We start from the raw sequence: 9,261 nt of genomic DNA on the forward strand, positions 1-9,261 counted from the left end.
CAGCGGCCATACCATGGAGCGACATGAAATGTGGCACACCAGATTTCCTGACCCAAAATCTGCAACAGTGTGGCTTCATAGCTCAGTGGTCAGAGCACTGGTCTTGGAAACCAGGGGTCGTGAGTTCAATCCTCACTGGAGCCTAGACCTGACGTAACAGTTTTACAGCAAAGGTGAAATGAGCAACTTTGCCTGGATAGTCTACCGTTAACCACCTTCTATAGACAAAAATACTGGTTACTTCAAGTGTACCAGTGGTGTGTCTTGAGTCAACCAGCCTTCAGCAAATGTGAAATCTCTGCTTTTGTTCAAGTGAATTGCACCTTAGCTAGAAAGTCAAAGCAAATTTAGGAAGAAAAATACATGGATTGTTGATGGCGCTTTGGTGCGTGTGGACAGCTCCTAGGAATTTATTTTCCCCATCAGTTTGTCTTTGTATCATGAAATAGGGACAGGATTATCGTACAGGAAACATTTGAGGAGCAAACGCTGAATACTTTTGCGTGCACGAGGGCTCCATAGCTCAGTGGCAAGAGCACTGGTCTCGTAAACCAGGGGTCGCGAGTTCAAGCCTCGCGCAGGAGCCTTTCTGCAGGTCCGTGGTGCCATAGCATTATTTGTTCTCCTTTGGCTGTGACGTAAAACTTCTGTGTAAAGGTCGGCAAAACACGCATCTGAAAATCTTCTTCCGTTTACTGCTCTAATCGATCTGTCCTGCTTTTCGATGCAGCCGCCATATCCAGTAGCCACATGAAACGTGGTACACCAGATTTCTTGACCCTAATTCTTTAGTTTTGTGGCTTCATAGCTCAGTGGATAGAACACTGGTCTTGTAAACCAGGGATAGTGAGTTCAATCCTCACTGGAGTCTGATTTCTGCGGAACATTTTTACAGCTAAGGTAACCACTTTTCCTGGGTCGTCTGCTGTTGACAGCCTTCTTTTGACAAGAGTGGTTACTTCAAGGGTTGCCATAAAGTGTGCGTTCGTTAAAGTGACCTGCACATTAGCGAGAAAGTCACAGCAAATTCAGCACAAAAAATACATGGTTTGTTGATGGAGCATTGGTGCGTGGACAGCTGCTAGGATTTTATTTTTCCCGTCAGTTTCTCTTTGTATCATGAAATAGGGACAGAATTATCATACAGGCAACATTTGAGGAGCAAACGCTGACTACTCTTTCATGCACCAGGGCTCTATAGCTCAGTGGTAAGAGCACTGGTCTCGAAAACCAGGGGTCGCGAGTTCAATCCTCGCTGGAGCCTGTTTCAGGACCGTGGCACAGAGATTGACTTACCTTTATTTTTTCTTCTTTGTCTGTGACGTAAAGGTTCTGTGGTAAAGGTCGACAAAACACACATCTCAAAATGTACCCGCGTTCACTGGGCTCACCGATCAGACCTGCTTTTGTACACAGCGGCCATACCATGGAGCGACATGAAATGTGGCACACCAGATTTCCTGACCCAAAATCTGCAACAGTGTGGCTTCATAGCTCAGTGGTCAGAGCACTGGTCTTGGAAACCAGGGGTCGTGAGTTCAATCCTCACTGGAGCCTAGACCTGACGTAACAGTTTTACAGCAAAGGTGAAATGAGCAACTTTGCCTGGATAGTCTACCGTTAACCACCTTCTATAGACAAAAATACTGGTTACTTCAAGTGTACCAGTGGTGTGTCTTGAGTCAACCAGCCTTCAGCAAATGTGAAATCTCTGCTTTTGTTCAAGTGAATTGCACCTTAGCTAGAAAGTCAAAGCAAATTTAGGAAGAAAAATACATGGATTGTTGATGGCGCTTTGGTGCGTGTGGACAGCTCCTAGGAATTTATTTTCCCCATCAGTTTGTCTTTGTATCATGAAATAGGGACAGGATTATCGTACAGGAAACATTTGAGGAGCAAACGCTGAATACTTTTGCGTGCACGAGGGCTCCATAGCTCAGTGGCAAGAGCACTGGTCTCGTAAACCAGGGGTCGCGAGTTCAAGCCTCGCGCAGGAGCCTTTCTGCAGGTCCGTGGTGCCATAGCATTATTTGTTCTCCTTTGGCTGTGACGTAAAACTTCTGTGTAAAGGTCGGCAAAACACGCATCTGAAAATCTTCTTCCGTTTACTGCTCTAATCGATCTGTCCTGCTTTTCGATGCAGCCGCCATATCCAGTAGCCACATGAAACGTGGTACACCAGATTTCTTGACCCTAATTCTTTAGTTTTGTGGCTTCATAGCTCAGTGGATAGAACACTGGTCTTGTAAACCAGGGATAGTGAGTTCAATCCTCACTGGAGTCTGATTTCTGCGGAACATTTTTACAGCTAAGGTAACCACTTTTCCTGGGTCGTCTGCTGTTGACAGCCTTCTTTTGACAAGAGTGGTTACTTCAAGGGTTGCCATAAAGTGTGCGTTCGTTAAAGTGACCTGCACATTAGCGAGAAAGTCACAGCAAATTCAGCACAAAAAATACATGGTTTGTTGATGGAGCATTGGTGCGTGGACAGCTGCTAGGATTTTATTTTTCCCGTCAGTTTCTCTTTGTATCATGAAATAGGGACAGAATTATCATACAGGCAACATTTGAGGAGCAAACGCTGACTACTCTTTCATGCACCAGGGCTCTATAGCTCAGTGGTAAGAGCACTGGTCTCGTAAACCAGGGGTCGCGAGTTCAATCCTCGCTGGAGCCTGTTTCAGGACCGTGGCACAGAGAATGACTTACCTTTATTTTTTCTTCTTTGTCTGTGACGTAAAGGTTCTGTGGTAAAGGTCGACAAAACACACATCTCAAAATGTACCCGCGTTCACTGGGCTCACCGATCAGACCTGCTTTTGTACACAGCGGCCATACCATGGAGCGACATGAAATGTGGCACACCAGATTTTCTGACCCAAAATCTGCAACAGTGTGGCTTCATAGCTCAGTGGTCAGAGCACTGGTCTTGTAAACCAGGGGTCGTGAGTTCAATCCTCACTGGAGCCTAGACCTGACGTAACAGTTTTACAGCAAAGGTGAAATGAGCAACTTTGCCTGGATAGTCTACCGTTAACCACCTTCTATAGACAAAAATACTGGTTACTTCAAGTGTACCAGTGGTGTGTCTTGAGTCAACCAGCCTTCAGCAAATGTGAAATCTCTGCTTTTGTTCAAGTGAATTGCACCTTAGCTAGAAAGTCAAAGCAAATTTAGGAAGAAAAATACATGGATTGTTGATGGCGCTTTGGTGCGTGTGGACAGCTCCTAGGAATTTATTTTCCCCATCAGTTTGTCTTTGTATCATGAAATAGGGACAGGATTATCGTACAGGAAACATTTGAGGAGCAAACGATGAATACTTTTGCGTGCACGAGGGCTCCATAGCTCAGTGGCAAGAGCACTGGTCTCGTATACCAGGGGTCGCGAGTTCAAGCCTCGCGCAGGAGCCTTTCTGCAGGTCCGTGGTGCCATAGCATTATTTGTTCTCCTTTGGCTGTGACGTAAAACTTCTGTGTAAAGGTCGGCAAAACACGCATCTGAAAATCTTCTTCCGTTTACTGCTCTAATCGATCTGTCCTGCTTTTCGATGCAGCCGCCATATCGAGTAGCCACATGAAACGTAGTACACCAGATTTCTTGACCCTAATTCTTTAGTTTTGTGGCTTCATAGCTCAGTGGATAGAGCACTGGTCTTGTAAACCAGGGATAGTGAGTTCAATCCTCACTGGAGTCTGATTTCTGCGGAACATTTTTACAGCTAAGGTAACCACTTTTCCTGGGTCGTCTGCTGTTGACAGCCTTCTTTTGACAAGAGTGGTTACTTCAAGGGTTGCCATAAAGTGTGCGTTCATTAAAGTGACCTAGACATTAGCGAGAAAGTCACAGCAAATTCAGCACAAAAAATACATGGTTTGTTGATGGAGCATTGGTGCGTGGACAGCTGCTAGGATTTTATTTTTCCTTTCAGTTTCTCTTTGTATCATGAAATAGGGACAGAATTATCATACAGGCAACATTTGAGGAGCAAACGCTGACTACTCTTTCATGCACCAGGGCTCTATAGCTCAGTGGTAAGAGCACTGGTCTCGTAAACCAGGGGTCGCGAGTTCAATCCTCGCTGGAACCTGTTTCAGGACCGTGGCACAGAGATTGACTTACCTTTTTTTTTTCTTCTTTGTCTGTGACGTAAAGGTTCTGTGGTAAAGGTCGACAAAACACACATCTCAAAATGTACCCGCGTTCACTGGGCTCACCGATCAGACCTGCTTTTGTACACAGCGGCCATACCATGGAGCGACATGAAATGTGGCACACCAGATTTTCTGACCCAAAATCTGCAACAGTGTGGCTTCATAGCTCAGTGGTCAGAGCACTGGTCTTGTAAACCAGGGGTCGTGAGTTCAATCCTCACTGGAGCCTAGACCTGACGTAACAGTTTTACAGCAAAGGTGAAATGAGCAACTTTGCCTGGATAGTCTACCGTTAACCACCTTCTATAGACAAAAATACTGGTTACTTCAAGTGTACCAGTGGTGTGTCTTGAGTCAACCAGCCTTCAGCAAATGTGAAATCTCTGCTTTTGTTCAAGTGAATTGCACCTTAGCTAGAAAGTCAAAGCAAATTTAGGAAGAAAAATACATGGATTGTTGATGGCGCTTTGGTGCGTGTGGACAGCTCCTAGGAATTTATTTTCCCCATCAGTTTGTCTTTGTATCATGAAATAGGGACAGGATTATCGTACAGGAAACATTTGAGGAGCAAACGCTGAATACTTTTGCGTGCACGAGGGCTCCATAGCTCAGTGGCAAGAGCACTGGTCTCGTAAACCAGGGGTCGCGAGTTCAAGCCTCGCGCAGGAGCCTTTCTGCAGGTCCGTGGTGCCATAGCATTATTTGTTCTCCTTTGGCTGTGACGTAAAACTTCTGTGTAAAGGTCGGCAAAACACGCATCTGAAAATCTTCTTCCGTTTACTGCTCTAATCGATCTGTCCTGCTTTTCGATGCAGCCGCCATATCCAGTAGCCACATGAAACGTGGTACACCAGATTTCTTGACCCTAATTCTTTAGTTTTGTGGCTTCATAGCTCAGTGGATAGAACACTGGTCTTGTAAACCAGGGATAGTGAGTTCAATCCTCACTGGAGTCTGATTTCTGCGGAACATTTTTACAGCTAAGGTAACCACTTTTCCTGGGTCGTCTGCTGTTGACAGCCTTCTTTTGACAAGAGTGGTTACTTCAAGGGTTGCCATAAAGTGTGCGTTCGTTAAAGTGACCTGCACATTAGCGAGAAAGTCACAGCAAATTCAGCACAAAAAATACATGGTTTGTTGATGGAGCATTGGTGCGTGGACAGCTGCTAGGATTTTATTTTTCCCGTCAGTTTCTCTTTGTATCATGAAATAGGGACAGAATTATCATACAGGCAACATTTGAGGAGCAAACGCTGACTACTCTTTCATGCACCAGGGCTCTATAGCTCAGTGGTAAGAGCACTGGTCTCGTAAACCAGGGGTCGCGAGTTCAATCCTCGCTGGAGCCTGTTTCAGGACCGTGGCACAGAGATTGACTTACCTTTATTTTTTCTTCTTTGTCTGTGACGTAAAGGTTCTGTGGTAAAGGTCGACAAAACACACATCTCAAAATGTACCCGCGTTCACTGGGCTCACCGATCAGACCTGCTTTTGTACACAGCGGCCATACCATGGAGCGACATGAAATGTGGCACACCAGATTTCCTGACCCAAAATCTGCAACAGTGTGGCTTCATAGCTCAGTGGTCAGAGCACTGGTCTTGGAAACCAGGGGTCGTGAGTTCAATCCTCACTGGAGCCTAGACCTGACGTAACAGTTTTACAGCAAAGGTGAAATGAGCAACTTTGCCTGGATAGTCTACCGTTAACCACCTTCTATAGACAAAAATACTGGTTACTTCAAGTGTACCAGTGGTGTGTCTTGAGTCAACCAGCCTTCAGCAAATGTGAAATCTCTGCTTTTGTTCAAGTGAATTGCACCTTAGCTAGAAAGTCAAAGCAAATTTAGGAAGAAAAATACATGGATTGTTGATGGCGCTTTGGTGCGTGTGGACAGCTCCTAGGAATTTATTTTCCCCATCAGTTTGTCTTTGTATCATGAAATAGGGACAGGATTATCGTACAGGAAACATTTGAGGAGCAAACGCTGAATACTTTTGCGTGCACGAGGGCTCCATAGCTCAGTGGCAAGAGCACTGGTCTCGTAAACCAGGGGTCGCGAGTTCAAGCCTCGCGCAGGAGCCTTTCTGCAGGTCCTTGGTGCCATAGCATTATTTGTTCTCCTTTGGCTGTGACGTAAAACTTCTGTGTAAAGGTCGGCAAAACACGCATCTGAAAATCTTCTTCCGTTTACTGCTCTAATCGATCTGTCCTGCTTTTCGATGCAGCCGCCATATCCAGTAGCCACATGAAACGTGGTACACCAGATTTCTTGACCCTAATTCTTTAGTTTTGTGGCTTCATAGCTCAGTGGATAGAGCACTGGTCTTGTAAACCAGGGATAGTGAGTTCAATCCTCACTGGAGTCTGATTTCTGCGGAACATTTTTACAGCTAAGGTAACCACTTTTCCTGGGTCGTCTGCTGTTGACAGCCTTCTTTTGACAAGAGTGGTTACTTCAAGGGTTGCCATAAAGTGTGCGTTCGTTAAAGTGACCTGCACATTAGCGAGAAAGTCACAGCAAATTCAGCACAAAAAATACATGGTTTGTTGATGGAGCATTGGTGCGTGGACAGCTGCTAGGATTTTATTTTTCCCGTCAGTTTCTCTTTGTATCATGAAATAGGGACAGAATTATCATACAGGCAACATTTGAGGAGCAAACGCTGACTACTCTTTCATGCACCAGGGCTCTATAGCTCAGTGGTAAGAGCACTGGTCTCGTAAACCAGGGGTCGTGAGTTCAATCCTCGCTGGAGCCTGTTTCAGGACCGTGGCACAGAGATTGACTTACCTTTATTTTTTCTTCTTTGTCTGTGACGTAAAGGTTCTGTGGTAAAGGTCGACAAAACACACATCTCAAAATGTACCCGCGTTCACTGGGCTCACCGATCAGACCTGCTTTTGTACACAGCGGCCATACCATGGAGCGACATGAAATGTGGCACACCAGATTTCCTGACCCAAAATCTGCAACAGTGTGGCTTCATAGCTCAGTGGTCAGAGCACTGGTCTTGGAAACCAGGGGTCGTGAGTTCAATCCTCACTGGAGCCTAGACCTGACGTAACAGTTTTACAGCAAAGGTGAAATGAGCAACTTTGCCTGGATAGTCTACCGTTAACCACCTTCTATAGACAAAAATACTGGTTACTTCAAGTGTACCAGTGGTGTGTCTTGAGTCAACCAGCCTTCAGCAAATGTGAAATCTCTGCTTTTGTTCAAGTGAATTGCACCTTAGCTAGAAAGTCAAAGCAAATTTAGGAAGAAAAATACATGGATTGTTGATGGCGCTTTGGTGCGTGTGGACAGCTCCTAGGAATTTATTTTCCCCATCAGTTTGTCTTTGTATCATGAAATAGGGACAGGATTATCGTACAGGAAACATTTGAGGAGCAAACGCTGAATACTTTTGCGTGCACGAGGGCTCCATAGCTCAGTGGCAAGAGCACTGGTCTCGTAAACCAGGGGTCGCGAGTTCAAGCCTCGCGCAGGAGCCTTTCTGCAGGTCCGTGGTGCCATAGCATTATTTGTTCTCCTTTGGCTGTGACGTAAAACTTCTGTGTAAAGGTCGGCAAAACACGCATCTGAAAATCTTCTTCCGTTTACTGCTCTAATCGATCTGTCCTGCTTTTCGATGCAGCCGCCATATCCAGTAGCCACATGAAACGTGGTACACCAGATTTCTTGACCCTAATTCTTTAGTTTTGTGGCTTCATAGCTCAGTGGATAGAACACTGGTCTTGTAAACCAGGGATAGTGAGTTCAATCCTCACTGGAGTCTGATTTCTGCGGAACATTTTTACAGCTAAGGTAACCACTTTTCCTGGGTCGTCTGCTGTTGACAGCCTTCTTTTGACAAGAGTGGTTACTTCAAGGGTTGCCATAAAGTGTGCGTTCGTTAAAGTGACCTGCACATTAGCGAGAAAGTCACAGCAAATTCAGCACAAAAAATACATGGTTTGTTGATGGAGCATTGGTGCGTGGACAGCTGCTAGGATTTTATTTTTCCCGTCAGTTTCTCTTTGTATCATGAAATAGGGACAGAATTATCATACAGGCAACATTTGAGGAGCAAACGCTGACTACTCTTTCATGCACCAGGGCTCTATAGCTCAGTGGTAAGAGCACTGGTCTCGTAAACCAGGGGTCGCGAGTTCAATCCTCGCTGGAGCCTGTTTCAGGACCGTGGCACAGAGATTGACTTACCTTTATTTTTTCTTCTTTGTCTGTGACGTAAAGGTTCTGTGGTAAAGGTCGACAAAACACACATCTCAAAATGTACCCGCGTTCACTGGGCTCACCGATCAGACCTGCTTTTGTACACAGCGGCCATACCATGGAGCGACATGAAATGTGGCACACCAGATTTCCTGACCCAAAATCTGCAACAGTGTGGCTTCATAGCTCAGTGGTCAGAGCACTGGTCTTGGAAACCAGGGGTCGTGAGTTCAATCCTCACTGGAGCCTAGACCTGACGTAACAGTTTTACAGCAAAGGTGAAATGAGCAACTTTGCCTGGATAGTCTACCGTTAACCACCTTCTATAGACAAAAATACTGGTTACTTCAAGTGTACCAGTGGTGTGTCTTGAGTCAACCAGCCTTCAGCAAATGTGAAATCTCTGCTTTTGTTCAAGTGAATTGCACCTTAGCTAGAAAGTCAAAGCAAATTTAGGAAGAAAAATACATGGATTGTTGATGGCGCTTTGGTGCGTGTGGACAGCTCCTAGGAATTTATTTTCCCCATCAGTTTGTCTTTGTATCATGAAATAGGGACAGGATTATCGTACAGGAAACATTTGAGGAGCAAACGCTGAATACTTTTGCGTGCACGAGGGCTCCATAGCTCAGTGGCAAGAGCACTGGTCTCGTAAACCAGGGGTCGCGAGTTCAAGCCTCGCGCAGGAGCCTTTCTGCAGGTCCGTGGTGCCATAGCATTATTTGTTCTCCTTTGGCTGTGACGTAAAACTTCTGTGTAAAGGTCGGCAAAACACGCATCTGAAAATCTTCTTCCGTTTACTGCTCTAATCGATCTGTCCTGCTTTTCGATGCAGCCGCCATATCCAGTAGCCACATGAAACGTGGTACACCAGATTTCTTGACCCTA

At 45.5% G+C, this 9,261-nt stretch overlaps 26 non-coding genes across 26 annotated transcripts; all 26 read left to right on the forward strand.

The window, feature by feature from the left end:
• Positions 1–71: 71 nt before the first annotated feature.
• Positions 72–144, forward strand: trnap-ugg (transfer RNA proline (anticodon UGG)). Its single transcript has one exon. It is a non-coding gene; the product is annotated as a tRNA-Pro (tRNA).
• Positions 145–512: 368 nt separating this feature from the next.
• On the forward strand, positions 513–587 carry trnat-cgu (transfer RNA threonine (anticodon CGU)). Its single transcript has one exon. It is a non-coding gene; the product is annotated as a tRNA-Thr (tRNA).
• Positions 588–798: 211 nt separating this feature from the next.
• trnat-ugu (transfer RNA threonine (anticodon UGU)) lies at positions 799–871 on the forward strand. Its single transcript has one exon. It is a non-coding gene; the product is annotated as a tRNA-Thr (tRNA).
• A 320-nt stretch (positions 872–1,191) lies between these two features.
• Positions 1,192–1,264, forward strand: trnas-cga (transfer RNA serine (anticodon CGA)). Its single transcript has one exon. It is a non-coding gene; the product is annotated as a tRNA-Ser (tRNA).
• A 220-nt stretch (positions 1,265–1,484) lies between these two features.
• Positions 1,485–1,557, forward strand: trnap-ugg (transfer RNA proline (anticodon UGG)). The gene has a single exon. It is a non-coding gene; the product is annotated as a tRNA-Pro (tRNA).
• A 368-nt stretch (positions 1,558–1,925) lies between these two features.
• On the forward strand, positions 1,926–2,000 carry trnat-cgu (transfer RNA threonine (anticodon CGU)). The gene has a single exon. It is a non-coding gene; the product is annotated as a tRNA-Thr (tRNA).
• Positions 2,001–2,211: 211 nt separating this feature from the next.
• trnat-ugu (transfer RNA threonine (anticodon UGU)) lies at positions 2,212–2,284 on the forward strand. The gene has a single exon. It is a non-coding gene; the product is annotated as a tRNA-Thr (tRNA).
• Positions 2,285–2,604: 320 nt separating this feature from the next.
• trnat-cgu (transfer RNA threonine (anticodon CGU)) lies at positions 2,605–2,677 on the forward strand. Its single transcript has one exon. It is a non-coding gene; the product is annotated as a tRNA-Thr (tRNA).
• A 220-nt stretch (positions 2,678–2,897) lies between these two features.
• trnat-ugu (transfer RNA threonine (anticodon UGU)) lies at positions 2,898–2,970 on the forward strand. The gene has a single exon. It is a non-coding gene; the product is annotated as a tRNA-Thr (tRNA).
• Positions 2,971–3,338: 368 nt separating this feature from the next.
• trnat-cgu (transfer RNA threonine (anticodon CGU)) lies at positions 3,339–3,413 on the forward strand. The gene has a single exon. It is a non-coding gene; the product is annotated as a tRNA-Thr (tRNA).
• A 211-nt stretch (positions 3,414–3,624) lies between these two features.
• trnat-ugu (transfer RNA threonine (anticodon UGU)) lies at positions 3,625–3,697 on the forward strand. Its single transcript has one exon. It is a non-coding gene; the product is annotated as a tRNA-Thr (tRNA).
• Positions 3,698–4,017: 320 nt separating this feature from the next.
• Positions 4,018–4,090, forward strand: trnat-cgu (transfer RNA threonine (anticodon CGU)). Its single transcript has one exon. It is a non-coding gene; the product is annotated as a tRNA-Thr (tRNA).
• Positions 4,091–4,310: 220 nt separating this feature from the next.
• On the forward strand, positions 4,311–4,383 carry trnat-ugu (transfer RNA threonine (anticodon UGU)). The gene has a single exon. It is a non-coding gene; the product is annotated as a tRNA-Thr (tRNA).
• Positions 4,384–4,751: 368 nt separating this feature from the next.
• Positions 4,752–4,826, forward strand: trnat-cgu (transfer RNA threonine (anticodon CGU)). Its single transcript has one exon. It is a non-coding gene; the product is annotated as a tRNA-Thr (tRNA).
• A 211-nt stretch (positions 4,827–5,037) lies between these two features.
• Positions 5,038–5,110, forward strand: trnat-ugu (transfer RNA threonine (anticodon UGU)). Its single transcript has one exon. It is a non-coding gene; the product is annotated as a tRNA-Thr (tRNA).
• Positions 5,111–5,430: 320 nt separating this feature from the next.
• On the forward strand, positions 5,431–5,503 carry trnat-cgu (transfer RNA threonine (anticodon CGU)). The gene has a single exon. It is a non-coding gene; the product is annotated as a tRNA-Thr (tRNA).
• A 220-nt stretch (positions 5,504–5,723) lies between these two features.
• trnap-ugg (transfer RNA proline (anticodon UGG)) lies at positions 5,724–5,796 on the forward strand. The gene has a single exon. It is a non-coding gene; the product is annotated as a tRNA-Pro (tRNA).
• Positions 5,797–6,164: 368 nt separating this feature from the next.
• trnat-cgu (transfer RNA threonine (anticodon CGU)) lies at positions 6,165–6,239 on the forward strand. Its single transcript has one exon. It is a non-coding gene; the product is annotated as a tRNA-Thr (tRNA).
• Positions 6,240–6,450: 211 nt separating this feature from the next.
• trnat-ugu (transfer RNA threonine (anticodon UGU)) lies at positions 6,451–6,523 on the forward strand. The gene has a single exon. It is a non-coding gene; the product is annotated as a tRNA-Thr (tRNA).
• Positions 6,524–6,843: 320 nt separating this feature from the next.
• Positions 6,844–6,916, forward strand: trnat-cgu (transfer RNA threonine (anticodon CGU)). The gene has a single exon. It is a non-coding gene; the product is annotated as a tRNA-Thr (tRNA).
• A 220-nt stretch (positions 6,917–7,136) lies between these two features.
• Positions 7,137–7,209, forward strand: trnap-ugg (transfer RNA proline (anticodon UGG)). Its single transcript has one exon. It is a non-coding gene; the product is annotated as a tRNA-Pro (tRNA).
• Positions 7,210–7,577: 368 nt separating this feature from the next.
• Positions 7,578–7,652, forward strand: trnat-cgu (transfer RNA threonine (anticodon CGU)). Its single transcript has one exon. It is a non-coding gene; the product is annotated as a tRNA-Thr (tRNA).
• A 211-nt stretch (positions 7,653–7,863) lies between these two features.
• trnat-ugu (transfer RNA threonine (anticodon UGU)) lies at positions 7,864–7,936 on the forward strand. Its single transcript has one exon. It is a non-coding gene; the product is annotated as a tRNA-Thr (tRNA).
• A 320-nt stretch (positions 7,937–8,256) lies between these two features.
• Positions 8,257–8,329, forward strand: trnat-cgu (transfer RNA threonine (anticodon CGU)). The gene has a single exon. It is a non-coding gene; the product is annotated as a tRNA-Thr (tRNA).
• A 220-nt stretch (positions 8,330–8,549) lies between these two features.
• trnap-ugg (transfer RNA proline (anticodon UGG)) lies at positions 8,550–8,622 on the forward strand. The gene has a single exon. It is a non-coding gene; the product is annotated as a tRNA-Pro (tRNA).
• A 368-nt stretch (positions 8,623–8,990) lies between these two features.
• On the forward strand, positions 8,991–9,065 carry trnat-cgu (transfer RNA threonine (anticodon CGU)). Its single transcript has one exon. It is a non-coding gene; the product is annotated as a tRNA-Thr (tRNA).
• Positions 9,066–9,261: the final 196 nt, after the last annotated feature.

This window comes from Alosa pseudoharengus, unplaced genomic scaffold (assembly GCF_046254945.1).
Source record: "Alosa pseudoharengus isolate Yale_2024_CS ecotype anadromous, Long Island Sound unplaced genomic scaffold, YU_APseudo_1.1 YU_APseudo_1.1_scf_6, whole genome shotgun sequence".
Taxonomy (NCBI): domain Eukaryota; kingdom Metazoa; phylum Chordata; class Actinopteri; order Clupeiformes; family Clupeidae; genus Alosa; species Alosa pseudoharengus.